The sequence below is a fragment of the Ovis canadensis genome, chromosome 6 (assembly GCF_042477335.2).
Source record: "Ovis canadensis isolate MfBH-ARS-UI-01 breed Bighorn chromosome 6, ARS-UI_OviCan_v2, whole genome shotgun sequence".
Classification (NCBI taxonomy): Eukaryota; Metazoa; Chordata; class Mammalia; order Artiodactyla; family Bovidae; genus Ovis; species Ovis canadensis.
The window spans coordinates 80,288,753-80,305,544 of record NC_091250.1 but is presented as its reverse complement, the minus strand read 5'-3'; positions in this window follow the sequence as shown (position 1 = coordinate 80,305,544).

Below are 16,792 nucleotides of genomic sequence, written 5' to 3'. Positions count from 1 at the left end.
ATCTTGCTGGCCTTCAAAGTCAGATTCCTTGGGGATACCTGGTCCCTTTGTTGGACCCCCAGGCTAAGAAGCCTGATGTGGGGCTCAAAATCTTCACAACAGTGGGGAGCTCCTTTGGTATTACTGTTCTCCAGTTTGTGGGTCGCCCACCCAGCAGATATGGGATTTGATTTTATCAGGATTATGTCCTTCCTACATCTCCTGTGGCTTCTCCCTTGTCTCTGGATGTGGTGTATCTTTTTTGGTGGGTTCCAGCATCCTCCTGTCAATAGTTGCTCAACAGCTAGTTGTGATTTTCTAGTTCAATTTTATTAACAATAGCAAACCCAATTTCTAAAATAAATTAGTTGAATATATTCCATCACTGTTGCTGAAGACAGGATTAACCCCCATGTTGTAGATTATTGATAATATTTATATAAATATAATATGAAATATTTTGTTATAATTTAACCCGTAGGATAAAATTAAATTTATAGTACTATGCAGGGTATAAAAAGCAGCAAGTCTACCTAATTACATTTATATGTTTAAAACCTGACATTTGTTATTACATCCTGTATTTAGAGGATTTAAAATTAGTCTCCTCCTTAAAAATGGTTATATGGTACCTATATTTAGTTTCCTGTGGTTCCAGTAATAAATTGGCACAAACCAAGTGATTTATAAGAACAGAAATGTATTCTCCTGCAGTTCTTGAGGCCAGACAAGTGAATTCAGAATGTTGTTGTCAATAGGGATGTACTCTCTAGGAAGGCTTTAGGGGAGAATCCTCCTTGGACTCTTCCAGCTTCTAGTGGCTTCTGGCACTCCTTGGCTTGTGGCTGTATAACTCCAACCTCTGCTTCTGTCTTCATGTATCCTCTAACTCTGTTCTTTCTTTTCCTCTTCCATTTCTTATATGGATAAATGTTATTGGGTTTAGGGCCCATCAGATAATGCAGAATATTCTCATCTCAAGATCCTTAATTTAACTACACCTGCAGGGACCTTTTTGCCAGTAGGGTCATATTCATAGGTTGTGGAAGTTAGAATATAGACATATATTTGGAAAGGAGGGTGGAGGCCATAATTTAGCCCACTACACTGCCTACATATTCATATACTTTGCTCCTGAGTAAAACCTCATCAAAGTTATGTTTATCTAAAATCTAGATTGCTACTGCTGCTGCTGTTAAGTCGCTTCAGTCGTGTCCAACTCTGTGTGACCCCATAGATGGCAGCCCACCAGGCTCCCGTCTCCCTGGGATTCTCCAGGCAAGAACACAGCAGTGGGTTGCCATTTCCTTCTCCAATGCATGAAAGTGAAAACTGAAAGTGAAGTCGCTCAGTCATGTCCGACTGCTGGCATCCCCATGGACTCCAGCCTACCAGGCTCCTCCGTCCATGGGATCTTCCAGGCAAGAGTACTGGAGTGGGGTGCTACAGCCTTCTCTGAAAACTTAGATTAGGCATATGAATTTCACATGTTTTTTATATATCAAAAATATAAATGTTTTTACCTTAAGTTATCAATATTCAAATAAAAATAAACATGTTTCTTATCATCCTCCTCAAAAAATAAATACAGCATTGAATAAATCAGTCAAGTACTTAGACATGCCTGGAGAAAACAGGAATATAAAGAGGAAGCATCAGTCAAAATGTGCATGACAGCACACTTGTGTTATCTGTACTATGAAAATTACATTTTCTGGGACAGAGTGGGAAAGATAGAAGGAGGTCTTACAGGATCAGTTCAGTCAGTTCAATGGCTCAGTCATGTCTGACTCTTTGTAATCCCATGGACCGCAGCACACCAGGCTTCTATGTCCATCACCAAATCCCAAAGTTTGCTTAAACTCATGTCCATCAGGTAGGTGACGCCATCCAACCATCTCATTCTCTGTCTTCCCCTTCTCCTCCTGCCTTCAATCTTTCCCAGTATCAGGGTCTTTTCAAATGAATCAGGTCATTGCATTAGGTGGCCAAAGCACTGGAGTTTCAACACCAGTCCTTCCAAATGAATATTCAGGACTGATTTCCTTTAGGATTGACTGGTTGGATCTTCTTGCAGTCCAAGGGACTCTCAAGAGTCTTCTCCAACACCATAGTTCAAAAGCATCAATTCTTCAGCACTCAGCTTTCTTTATAGTCCAACTCTCACATCCAGACATGACTACTGGAAAAACCATACTTTTAACTGGACAGAACTTTGCCAGCAAAGTAATGTCTCTGCTTTAAAATACGCTCTCTAGGATGGTCATAGTTTTTCTTCCAAAGAGCAAACATCTTTTAATTTCATGGCGGCAGTCACCATCTACAGTGATTTTGGAGCCCAAGAAAATAAAGTCTGTCACTGTTTCCATTGTTTCCCCATCTGTTTGACATGAACTGATGCAACTGGATGCCATGATCTTAGTTTTCTGAATGTTGAGTTTTAAGCCAACTTTTTCACCCTCCGCTTTCACTTTCATCAAGAGGTCCTTTAGTTCTTCGCTTTCTGCCATAAGAGTGGTGTCATCTGCATATCTGAGGTTACTGATATTTCTGCCAGCAATCTTGATTCCAGATGTGCTTCATCCAGACTGAATTTCACATTATTTACTCTGTATAGAAGTTACATAAGCAAGGTGACAGTATACAGCCTTGAAGTAATCCTCTACCAATTTGGAACCAGTCTGCTGATCCATGTCCAATTCTAACTGTTGCTTCTTGACCTGAATACAGATATTCTCAGGAGGCAGGTCAGGTGGTCTGGTATTTCCATCTCTTTCAGAATTTTCCACAGTTTATTGTGATCCATACAGTCAAAGGCTTTGTTATAATCAAGAAAGCAGATGTTGATGTTTTTCTGAAATTCTCTTGATTTTTCTATGATCCAACAGATGTTGGCAATTTGATCTGTTTCCTCTGCCATTTCTAAATCCAGCTTGAACATCTGGAATTTCACAGTTCACATACTGTTGAAGCCTGGCTTGGAGAATTTAGAGCATTACTTTGCTAGCATGTGAGATGGGTGCAATTGTGCAGTAGTTTGAACATTCTTTGGCATTGCCCTTCTTTATGATTGGAATGAAAACTGACCTTTTCCAGTCCTATGACCACTGTTGAGTTTTCCAGATTTGCTGGCATATTGAGTGCAATACTTCCACAGCATCATCTTATAGGATTTGAAATAGCTCAACTGGAATTCCATCACTTCCACTAGCTTTGTTCATAGTGATGATTTCTAAGGCCCACTTGACTTCGCATTTTAGGATGTCTGGCTCTAGGTGAGTGATCACACCATCATGGTGATCTGGGCCATTAAGATCTCTTTTGTATAGTTCTTCTGTGTATTCTTGCCACTTCTTCTTAATATTTTCTGCTTCTGTTAGGTCCATACCATTTCTGTCCTGTGCCCATCTTTGCATGAAACGTTCCTTTGGTATCTCTAATTTTCTTGAATAAATCTAGTCTTTATCTAGTATAATACTAGATAAAACAAAAATTACGTCATGTTATGTGAACTCAGAAGAATTTCCATTAAGAAAGTTTCAGATGGTTGGCAGACGGGGTTATAAAATAACCCGGAGAAGTTCCAGAAAATTTGTTGATCTAACACGTGGTAATAGATGCCAGCAAAATTCCTGTATTTTTGTCCACAATTTTTTTCTCCCTCCCTTCCCTGTAAGATTTTCTAACCCTGCCCATTGCCTTGTGACTTTTCCTTGCCTCCTATTGGAAGATAATACATTTTGGAAGCCCAAAACCCATGGTTATCCAAGAGACTTGACTTGCCCATGTGATGTCTTGATCAGTGAATTCTGATCAGGTAGATAAACAACATGTCCAGTGGAAACTTAAGATGCAGCATAAGCTTTAACATGTAGCCATAAAAATGCATGGCCTTCATATGGACCACTCCAAGGGTCCCACATCAGAGGTACAGCCTTTAGCTAACTCAAAATCCAGCTTCAGCTAAGAAATTAAAATTTGTTACTATAAGTCACTGAGATTTGAGGGCCATATACTACCAGAGCAAAATTAACTAATACTGATATAAGTAAAATGGCAATAGAAAATATACACCTTGTATTTCCCAAACTCATACTGTTAAACACAGCCCTATACTACTGTTTAAAAAGTTCTTGTTTAAGATCAAGATTGGTTCTAAATACTGGAGCAGGGAGAGACTAAGAAAGGAAAGCATGAGATCCCATTTATTGATAGTAGGGAAAAATGGCAGCTGTTAACTAAAGTGCTTAGAAGGGTGTTGCCTATTATTTTTAATAATGCATTGCAATCATTACTGGATTTAGTTCATATGAAACAATAAAATTATATATTTATCAGCTAACAAAGCATGGGATACCCACGACCAAAGATCAATTTATTTTTTCCAAATAAAATTTTGTAGTTGCCACTGTATCCTTAAAAGACATACAAACTATTTCCTTGTTCTATATTTTACCTGACATAGCAGCTCCTGTTGGCTGTTTGTTGTTGTTCTTCAGTTGATAAGTCATGTCCAACTCTTTGAGACCAAATGGACTGCAGCATGCCAGCATCCTCTGTCCTCCACTATCTTCTAGAGTTTGCTTAAATTCATGTCTATTGAGTCAGTGATGCTATCTAACCACCTCTTCCACTGCCACACCCTTCTTTTGCCTTGAATCTTTCCCAGGGTCTTTTCCAGTGAATCAGCTTTTCTCATCAGATGGCCAAAGTATTGGAGATTCAGCTTCAGCATCATTCCTTCCAATGACTATTCAAGGTTGATTTCCTTTAGGATTGACCTGTTTGATCTCATTGGAGTCCAAGGGATTCTCAAGAGTCTTCTTTAGCACCACAATTTGAAAGTGTCAACTTTTTGGCTTTCAATCTTCTTTATGGTCCAACTCTTGCATTTATACATGACTACTGGGAAAACCATATCTTTGACTGTTTGGAACTTTATCAGCAAAGTAATGTCTCTGATTTTTAATTCGCTGTCTAGGTTTGCCATAGCCTTCCTTCTGAGGAGCAAGCATCTTTTAGTTTCATGACTGCAGTTACTGTTCTCAGAGATTATGGAGTACATGAAAATAAAATGTGTCACTGTTTCCACTTTTTTCCCCTCTATTTGCCATGAAATGATGGGACTGGGTGCCATAATCTTAAGTTTTTTGAATGTTGAGTTTCAAGCCAGTGCTTTCACTCTCCTCTTTCACCCTCATCGATAGGCTCCTTGGTTCATTTTCACTTTCTGCAATTAGAGTAGTATCATCTGATTATCTAAGGGTGTTGATATTTCTGTCTGAAATCTTAATTCCAGCTTGATTCATCTAGCCTGGCATTTCACATGATGTACTCTGTATATAAGTTAAATAAGCAGAGTGATAATATACAACCTTATCTTATTCCTTTCACATTTAAACCAATCTGTTGTTCCATATCCAGTTCTAACTGTTGCTTCTTGACCCACATACAGGTTTCTCAGGAGACAGGTAAGGTAATCTGGTACTCCTGTCTCTTTAAGAATTTTCCATAGTTTGTTGTGATCCACAAAACTCAAAGACTTCAGTAGTCAATGAATCAGTAGATGTTTTCCTGAAATTCCCTTGCTGCTCCCTGATACAACCAGTATTGGCAATTTGACCTCTTTTTCTTCTGCCTTTTCTAAACTCAGTTTGTAAATCAGGAATTTCTCAGTTCACATACTGCTGAAGGCTAGCTTGAAGGATTTTGAGCATAATCTTGCTGGCATATGAAATGAGCATAACTGTTCAGTAGTTTAAACATTCTTTCCCATTGCCCTTCTTTGGGATTGGGATGAAAACTGACCTTTTCCAGTCCTGTGACCACTGCTGAGTTTTCCAAACTTGCTGGCATATTGAATGCAGCACTTTAAAAATATCATCTTTTAGGATTTCAAATTGCTTAGCAGGAATTCTGTTACCTCCACTAGCTTTGTTCATTGTAATACTTCCAAAGGCCCACTTGACTTCACATTCCAGGATGTCTGGCTCTAGGTAAGTGACAACACTGCTGTGATTATCTGGGTCATTAAGACCATTTTTGTATAACTGTATATTCTTGCCACCTCTTCATAACATCTTCTACTTCCATTAGGTCCATATTGCTTCTGTCCTTTATTGTGCCCATCCTTGTATGAAATGTTCCCTTGATAGCTCCAGTTTTCTTGAAGAGATCTCTAATCTTTCCCATTATATTTTCCTTTATTTCTTTGCATCATTCATTTAAGAAGGCCTTTTTGTTTCTGCATGCTAGTCTCTGTAACTCTGCATTCAGGTGGTCATATCTTTCCCTTTCTCACTTGAGTTCCACTTTCCTTCTTTCCTCAGCTATTTGTAAAGCTTCCTCAGACAACCATTTTTCCTTCTTCCCTTTATTTTCCTTTGGGATGGTTTTGGTCACTGCTTCCTGTACAATATTGCAAACCTTCATCCATAGTTCTTCTGGCACTCTGTCTACCAGATCTAATCCCTTCAGTCTATTTGTCACCTCCACTCTGTAATCATAAGGGATTTTATTTAGGTCATTTAGGGCCTCCCAGGTGGCTCTAGTCGTAAAGAACCTGCCTACCAATGCAGGACACATAAGAGACGCAATTTATATCACTGGGTTAGAAAGAACCCCTGGAGAAGGAAATGACACTCCATTCTAGTTATTTTGACTGGAGAATCCATAGACAGAAGAGCCTAAGTCCATAGGGTCTCAAAGAGTTAGTATGATGGAAGTGCCTCAGCATACATACTTGAATATGGCCTAGCAATTTTCCCTATTTTCTACAATTTGAGCCTGAATTTTGCAATAAGGAGCTGATGATCTGAGTCACACTCAGGTCCTGGTCTTGCTTTTGCTAAGTGTCTAGAACTTCTCCATCTTTGGCTGCAGAGAACATAAACAGTCTGATTTCATTTTTGACCATTTGGTGATGTCCATGTGTAGAGTTGAGCTATTTCAAATCCTGAAAGATGACTCTGTGAAAGTGCTGCACATTTGCCAGCAAATTTGGAAAACTCAACAGTGGCCATGGGACTGGAAAAGGTCAGTTTTCATTCCAATCCCAAAGAAAGGCAATGCCAAAGAATGCTCAAACTACTGCACAATTGTACTCATCTCACACACTAGTAAAGTAATGCGTAAAATTCTTCAAGCCAGGCTTCAGCAATATGTGAACTGTGAACTTCCAGATGTTCAAGCTGGTTTTAGAAAAGGCAGAGGAATCAGAGATCAAATTGCCAACATCCACTGGATCATCAAAAAAGCAAGAGAGTTCCAGAAAACCATCTACTTCAGCTTTATTGACTATGCCAAAGCCTTTGACTGTATGGATCACAATAAACTGTGGAAAATTCTGAAAGAGATGGGAATACCAGACCACCTGACCTGCCTCTTGAGAAATCTGTATGCAGTCAGGAAGCAACAGTTAGAACTGGACATGGAACAACAGACTGATTCCAAATAGGAAAAGGAGTACTTCAAGGCTGTATATTGTCACCCTGCTTATTTAACTTATATGCAGAGTACATCATGAGAAATACTGGGCTGGAAGAAGCACAAGCTGGAATCAAGATTGCAGGGAGAAATATCAATAACCTCAGATATGCAAATGACACCACCCTTATGGCAGAAAGTGAAGAGGAACTAAAAAGCCTCTTGATGAAAGTGAAAGAGGAGAGTGAAAAAGTTGGCTTAAAACTCATCATTCAGAAAACTAAGATCACGACATCCGATCCCATCACTTTATGGCAAATAGATGGAGAAACAGTGGCTGACTTTATTTTTCTGGGCTCCAAAATCACTGCAGATGTTGATTGCAGCCATGAAATTAAAACACACTTACTCCTTGGAAAGAAAGTTATGACCAACTTAGATAGCATATTCAAAAGCAGAGACATTACTTTGAGAACAAAGTTCTGTCTAGTCAAGGCTATGGTTTTTCCAGTAGTCATGTATGGATGTGAGAGTTGGACTGTGAAGAAAGCTGAGCACCGAAGAATTGATGCTTTTGAACTGTGGTGTTGGAGAAGATTCTTGAGAGTCCCTTGGACTGGTAGGAGATCCAACCAGTCCATCCTAAAGGAGATCAGTCCTGGGTATTCATTGGAAGGACTGATGCTGAAGCTGAAACTTCAATACTTTGCCCACCTGATGTGAAGATCTGACTCATTGGAAAAGACTCTGATGCTGGGAGTGATTGAGGGCAGGAGGAGAAGGGGACGACAGAGGCTGAGATGGTGGATGGCATCACTGACTTTATGGACATGGGTTTGGGTGGACTCCAGGAGTTGGTGATGGACAAGGAGGCCTGGCGTGCTGTGGTTCTTGGAGTTGCAGAGTCAGATATGACTGAACAACTGAACTGAACTGATGTGTAGAGTTGTCTCTTGGGTTGTTGGAAAAGAGCACTTGCTATACCCAGCATGTTCTCTTAGCAAAACTCTGTTAACCTTTGCCCTGCTTCACTTTGTACTCCAAAGACAAACTTGCCTCTTACTCCAAGTATCTTTTGACTTCCTACATTTGCATTCCAATCCCCTGTGATGAAAATAATATCTTTTTTTTTTTTGGTATAGTTCCAAAAGGTCTTATAAGTCTTCATAGAACCAGTCAACTTCAGGTTCTTCATGATCAGTGATTGGGGCATCAGTTCAGTTCAGTTCAGTTCAGTCGCTCAGTCGTGTCCGACTCTTTGCGACCTCATGAATCGCAGCACACCATGCCTCCCTGTCCATCACCAACTCCTGGAGTTCACTCAGACTCACGTCCATCAAGTCCATGATGCCATCCAGCCATCTCATCCTCTGTCATCCCCTTCTCCTGCCCCCAATCCCTCCCAGCATCAGAGTCTTTTCCAATGAGTCAACTCTTCACATGTGGTGGCCAAAGTACTGGAGCTTCAGCTTTAGAATCATTTCTTCCAAAGAAATCCCAGGGCTGATCTCCTTCAGAATGGACTTGTTGGATCTCCTTGTAGTCCAAGGGACTCTCAAGAGTCTTCTCCAACACCACAGTTCAAAAGCATCAATTCTTCAGTGCTCAGCCTTCTTCACAGTCCAACTCTCACATCCATACATGATCACAGGAAACGCCATAGCCTTGACTAGACAGACCTTAGTTGGCAAAGTAATGTCTCTGCTCTTGAATATACTATCTAGATTGGTCATAACTTTTCTTCCAAGGATTTGGATTACTGTGATGTTGAATGGTGTGCTTGGAAATGAACCAAGATCATTCTGTCAATTTTGAGATTGCATCCAAGTATTCTTGACTGGAAAATCCCATGGACAGAGGAGCCTGGCAGGTACAGTCCATAGCACCACAAAGCACTGGACATGACTTAGTGACTGAGCATGTATATACTGGATTTTGGACTCTTTTGTGGACTATGAAGGCGTCTCCATTTCTACTAATGGATTCTTGCTCAAAGTAGTAAATATAATGGCCATTTGAATTTCCCCATTCTTGTCCATTTCAGTTCATTGATTCCTATCATGCCATCTTCTCCTTGATCACATCCAGTTTACCTTGATTCATGGACCTAACATTCCAGGTTCCTGTTAGCTAAGAAAGACAACTTTTCTTAAGTAACCCCTTAGCACCAGTCCATAATTCTTACAACTTGACTCAGTAAGAATTCCCTTCCGTAATTATTTTTAACATTTCAGAATTTATATTATAAATAATACTGCACACAGTTTTATAAATTTTCATTTATGTAACAGTCCTAAAACATCTTCCAAAAGAAAACATTTATCCATATTCTTTACTTAAAGAAACACATGCAGAGAATTAGGCTACTTCCTTTACATGTACATTTAATGGCAGAATTTGTACTTGAACCTCTGTCTTCAAACTCCTTAGTCTATATCATTTCACCAAAAGAGGATATTTCAGAGCAATTCAATCTTTTTTTTTTTCCTTCCTCACACTGACTTCTTAACTCTCCTGCATATAAAAATAATTTCATAAATACTGATTTCTGTCACTACAGATTAGTTTAAAACTTACTTATGTAGAATCTCAATTAGCCTAAAGTATAAATTAATAAGGAAAAACTGATTACAAAGACAGTTTGTATTTTAAAGCCAATAGACTAGAAGAGAAAAGGAGTTGGAAATAATTTTAAATAATACCATTAAACTTCTACATAATTCTTTTGTGTTTTATACCTTTAAAGTCCAATTTAAAAGGAAATCTGTTCGTGTATAACGTATCTAGTTTCCAACAGCCTAATCAATATCACAGTGAAGATACATGCATGCAAATTGGAGAACATCTTCAGTGTATGTGCTTTGATTCATGCTTTTGGGAAATGTTCCACAGTACTACAGACTGGTATATTGTAGGCCTGTTTAGTTTCACTCTTAGAGGCCCATAGATTCAGAAGATTGATGACAACTGTGGACCATATGTTTTCTTGTCAGTGTTTAGAAAAGAGTTTTCTGTAGGAGTCTGAAAATAATGTTTTATTAAATTAGAAATTGAACCTATGAGAAGAGGAAACAACACTGGGTTTTCTGACATTGGTCTAATTATCTCAAGCCACCACTCTTAATCCTGTATCTACTGACTTGTCTTCTTTTGGAAACTCATTCTTTTTTATAGTTAGTGGAAAATAAATAAACATATGTCTTTAGGCTCAGTGGAATACAAACAACTATGAATAATTAAGATAAGAGTCATATAGGAGCATCTTATTGTTTAGCTCTAAATTTTGTTAATACTCCTACACCTTATATTAGTCAAAGTATTTATTTTGGCAGTAAATACAGTGATGATGAAAGCAAGATAAAACCTAGGAAGCAGAAATAACTTTAACAGAGGGAAATGCATGCTGTAATAATAATAATTCTGCATAAATCTCTGAGGTAAAGTGTTTCCATGTGTGACTTTTAGGATGGTCTGATTTGCATTATAGTATATTTATATAATAATCATCTTTCACTTAGGAAATTCAATTATATGTGCCTTGCAAAAAATTAATCAGTGAGACAGGGAAGGAGGGGGAGAGAGAGAGAGAGAGAAGAGGAATGAGAATATGCCTGCGAGTAACTGTGACATAGGAAATATGAATTCAGTTCATAAATTATATTTCTCCAGTACCTATGTATCTCTTATAATGTGAACATCTCATTATGTTGATTACTTATTGTTAAAACAAGACCTTGGGTTATTTCATCTAGTGGTTAACCGAAGGAACAGCTGTCTATCCAACAGTGAAGGCAAAATTGGTTATGTTAGCTTTAAAGAGGGCCACTATGTCTATCTTTAAATGATTTCTTCATACGGAAATTTTGAGGGGATTTTTGACCATTTTGCTTTTTCTGATCTGTTTAGAAAGAACTCAGTTCATGCATGTTCTTCCTCTCCATTGGTTTAGGCCTAATGATCTCAACTATACTTTTGCAAGCTGAACATTAGCTGTTGATTTCAGTTCAGTTCAGTTCAGTTCAGTTGCTCAGTCGTGTCCGACTCTTTGCAACCTTATGAATCGCAGCATGCCAGGCCTCCCTGTCCATCACCATCTCCCGGAGTTCACTCAGACTCACGTCCATCGAGTCAGTGATGCCATCCAGCCATCTCATCCTCTGTCATCCCCTCCTCCTCCTGTCTCCAATCCCTCCCAGCATCAGAGTCTTTTCCAATGAGTCAACTCTTGGAATTGTGAGATCTTAGTCCCAGAATTGTGAGATCTTAGTTCCAGAATTGTGAGAAATAAATGTGTGTTCACGGGTGTACATGAGTTCCCAATCCTGAACCCCCCTCCCACCTCCTACCTCATATCATCTCTCTGGATTCATGTCAATGTATGGCAAAACCAATACAGTATTGTAAAGCAAAATAAAGTAAAAAAAAAGAAAAAAGAAATGTGTGTTGTCTATAAGCCACCCAGTCTATGGTATTTTTGTTATGGCAGTCCAAACAGATTAAAGCAGCATTTCAGTAAAAACCTGAACACATGTTAAAGTGCATCTTCCTATTTTAAAATACATGTAATAAAATTTTATCAATAATCTTCAGCTCTCTCTCATGAGTTTTCCAATCTGTAGTCAAACCAGACTGCAGAGTTAGCAGGTGTGGAATGGTAAAGTATGGGGAGCTAACTTTTGGACAAAGTAAGATTAGTTTCCTACCACAAGTGAAAAAAAGAATAGATATCTTTCTAAGTATATCCAGTACAGTTCATTTCAGTCACTCAGTCATGTCCGATTCTTTGTGACCCCATGAACCACAGCACGCCAGGCCTCCCTGTCCATCACTAACTCCCAGAGTCCACCCAAACCAATGTCTATTGAGTCGGTGATGTCATCCAATCATCTCATCCTCTGTCTTCCCCTTCTCTTCTGGCCCTCAATCTTTCCCAGCATCAGGGTCTTTTCAAATGAGTCAGCTCTTTGCATCAGGTAGCCAAAGAATTGGAGTTTCTGCTTCAACATCAGTCCATCCAACGAACACCCAGGACTGATCTCCTTTAGGATGGACTGGTTGAATCTCCTTGCAGTCCAAGAGACTCTCAAGAGTCTTCTCCAACACCACAGTTCAAAACATCAATTCTTTGGCGCTCAGCTTTCTTTATAGTCCAACTCACCAAGCATATAAGAAACTTAGAGATTTGTTTGAAATGTTGGTATAAATTTGAGTCAAACATATTCATAAGGATTTAAAGTATAAAGATTATATCACATAGACTAATAGGCACAGAAAACAGAAGTTAAGGATCGAGCTCGAGAGCATTTCCAAATTTTGAACTCAAAAAGATGAGGGAAAGCCAGCAAATAGTGATTGAGAAGTAGAAGCCTGAGAAATAAAATGAAAATTAAGTGAAGATAGTAGTTTAGAAGCCAAGTGAAGAAACTGTTTCAAGACATGGAGAACAATCAACTATGCCAAATTCCCCTGAAAGTTGACTAAGATGAATATTGGGAATTAGTTGTGTTTACTGTATATTTCTATATGTTCAATATGTAAACATATAATGCTACATACATTACACATTCTTTAATGATATCAAGCCATTGTCACTTGTTAGGCGATGTTCTAAATACTATATATATAGTATATAGAACATATATATATATATGTTCAATTCAGTTAAGTCACTCAGTCATGTCCAAATCTTTGCAACCCCATGAATCACAGTGCGCCAGGCCTCCCTGTCCATCACCAACTCCTGGAGTTCACTCAAACTCACGTCCATTAAGTCGGTGATGCCATCCAGCCATCTCATCCTCTGTTGTCCCCTTTTCCTCCTGCCCCCAACCCCTCCCAGCATCAGAGTCTTTTCCAATGAGTCAACTCTTCGCATGAGGTGGCCAAAGTACTGGAGTTTCTGCTTTAACATCATTCCTTCCAAAGAACACTCAGGCCTGATATCCTTCAGAATGAACTGGTTAGATCTCCTTGCAGTCCAAGGGACTCTCAGGAGTCTTCTCCAACAGCACAGTTCAAAAGCATCAATTCTTCAGTGCTCAGCTTTCTTTACAGTCCAACTCTCACATCCATACATGACCACAGGAAAAACCATAGCCTTGACTAGACAGAACTTTGTTGGCAAAGTAATGTCTCTGCTTTTGAATATGCTATCTAGGTTGGTCATAACTTTGCTTCTAAGGAGTAAGCGTCTTTTAATGTCATGGCTGCAGTCACCATCTGCAGTGATTTTGGAGCCCAAAAAATAAAGTCTGACACTGTTTCCACTGTTTCCCCATCTATTTGCCCTGAAGTGATGGGACCGGATGCCATGATCTTCGTTTTCTGAATGTTGAGTTTTAAGCCAGCTTTTTCACTCTCCTCTTTCACTTTCATCAAGAGGCTTTTTAGTTCCTCTTCACTTTCTGCCATAAGGGTGGTGTCATCTGCATATCTGAGGTTATTGATATTTCTCCTGGCAATCTTGATTCCAGCTTGTGCTTCTTCCAGCCCAGTGTTTCTCAGGATATATTCTGCATATAAGTTAAATAAGCAGGGTGACAGTATACAGCCTTGACGTACTCCTTTTCCTACTTGGAACCAGTCTATCGTTTCATGTCCAGTTCTAACTGTTGCTTCCTGACCCACATATAGATTTCTCAAGAGGCAGCTCAGGTGGTCTGGTAGTCCCATCTCTTTCAGAATTTTCCACAGTTGATCGTGATCCACACAGTCAAAGCCTTTGTCATAGTCAATAAAGCAGAAATAGATGTTTTTCTGGAACTCTCTTGCTTTTTTGATGAACCAGCAGATGTTGGCAATTTGATCTCTGGTTCCTCTGCCTTTTCTAAAACCAGCTTGAACATCTGGAAGTTCATGGTTCACGTATTGCTAAAGCCTGGCTTGGAGAATTTTGAGCATTACTTTACTAGCATGTGAGATGAGTGCAATTGTATATGTACATATATTTATATAACTATTTTGAATTTATAGCAATCATATGAAGTAAATATCATTTTTATTCTCATACTGTAGATGAATATACTTACATGCACACACACACACACACACCACACACACATAATAAGTGGGTTGTAAGCTGCCTAGGGTCACACATATTTTAAGTGGTACAGCTAAGATTCAAACCCAGGCAGCCTGTATAAACTCTCAGCCTGTATAAACTTTCACAAGGACAGTTCTATTCCAGTTTTGTTGTCTTTTTAGAACTTCATATATGGATGTTTCTGACCCAGACAATCAAAGAAACAAGCATGAATTTGATGCTTAAAGGATTTAAGCTAGTGTATATGATGTGATTACACTACCTTTTAATTGTGTGGCAAATGCAAAATGGAGAATGATATAATGAGATAATACCTGCAGTCAGGACTTACAATTAGAAAGTTCCCCAAGCAATCCAGGCAAGGAACGTGATAAAAATAGTAATTGGTGATGGAAAAAGTACACAGATTTTACGGCTACTTGAGGATAGAAGTCACATATTTCATGATTGACGCTTAAAGAAAGAGTCACTAATAATCTCCAGATATTCCATTGGAATAACTAAGTGGATGATGATGCCATTTATTGGCAGAGAGAAAGCTAAAGGAATAAGTTTAATGGAAGAAGCATAAGGAAAAGTAAATTTTAAATTGATCAGTTTGAGATACTTGTAGAACTTTAAAATGGAGATTTCAAGAGACAGTGTTACAGAGTAGCTAAAGATGAGATGCTTGGTTGAATGGAAGGTACCCCTTCATTTTTTTTAATTTCATAATTTTTATTAGTGTATCATTGATGTGTAATGTTGTGTTAGTTTCTTCTGTACAGCAAAGTGGATCAACTATGCAAATACATACATCTACCCTTTTTTTGGTTCTATCCCCATATACATCATTACAGAGTATTTCATACCGTTCCCTGTGCTATATAGTAGATTCTTGGTAATCTATATAGTGGTGTATATATGTCAGTCCCGATCTTTCCAGTGTTTCCCTGCTGCCCTCCCCGCTTGGTAACCATAAGTTTGTTTTCTATGTCTGTGACTCTATTTCTGTTTTGTAAATAAACTCATTTGTATCATGTTTTTCTTTTTAGATTCCACATATGTGCTGTGCTTAATTGCTCCGTCATGTCTGACTCTTTGCAACCCCATGGACTATAGCCCACCAGGCTCCTCTGTCCATTGGGATTCTCAAGGCAAGAATACTGGAGTGGGTTACCTTGTCTTCCTCCAAGGGATGCTCCCAACCCCAGCGATCAAACCCAGGTCTCTGGCAATTGCAGGCAGTTTCTTTACTATCTGAGCCACCAGAGAAGCCCAATATATTTGTCTTTCTCTGTCTGATTTCACTCACTATGGCAATCCCTAGGTCTATGCCTGTCACTGCAAATAGCATTATTTCATTTTGTTTTATGATTGATATATATTCCATTGTGTGTGTGTATATATATATATATATATATATATATATATATATATATCACATCTTCTTTACCCATTCCTCCATTGATGGATATTTAGGTTTATTCTATGTCCTATCTATTGTAAATAGTGCTGCAGTGAACACTAGGGTGAGTATATCTTTTTTTTTTTAATTCTTTTTTTATAGTTTCTTTTTTTAATTTTAAAATCTTTAATTCTTACATGTGTTCCCAAACATGAACCCCCCTCCCACCTCCCTTCCCATAACATCTCTCTGGGTCATCCCCATGCACCAGCCCCAAGCATGCTGTATCCTGCGTCAGACATAGACTGGCGATTCAATTCTTACATGATAGTATACATGATAGAATGCCATTCTCCCAAATCATCCCACCCTCTCCCTCTCCCTCTGAGTCCAAAAGTCCGTTATACACAGCTGTGTCTTTTTTCCTGTCTTGCATACAGGGTCGTCATTGCCATCTTCCTAAATTCCATATATGTGTGTTAGTATACTGTATTGGTGTTTTTCTTTCTGGCTTACTTCACTCTGTATAATCGGCTCCAGTTTCATCCATCTCATCAGAACTGATTCAAGTGAATTCTTTTTAATGGCTGAGTAATACTCCATTGTGTATATGTACCACTGCTTTCTTATCCATTCATCTGCTGATGGACATCTAGGTTGTTTCCATGTCCTGGCTATTATAAACAGTGCTGCGCTGATCATTGGGGTACATGTGTCTCTTTCAATTCTGGTTTCCTCGGTGTTTATGCCCAGAAGTGGGATTGCTGGGTCATAAGGTAGTTCTATTTGCAATTTTTTAAGGAATCTCCACACTGTTCTCCATAGTGGCTGTACTAGTTTGCATTCCCACCAACAGTGTAGGAGGGTTCCCTTTTCTCCACACCCTCTCTAGCATTTATTGCTTGCAGATTTTTGGATCGCAGCCATTCTGACTGGTGTGAAGTGGTACCTCATTGTGG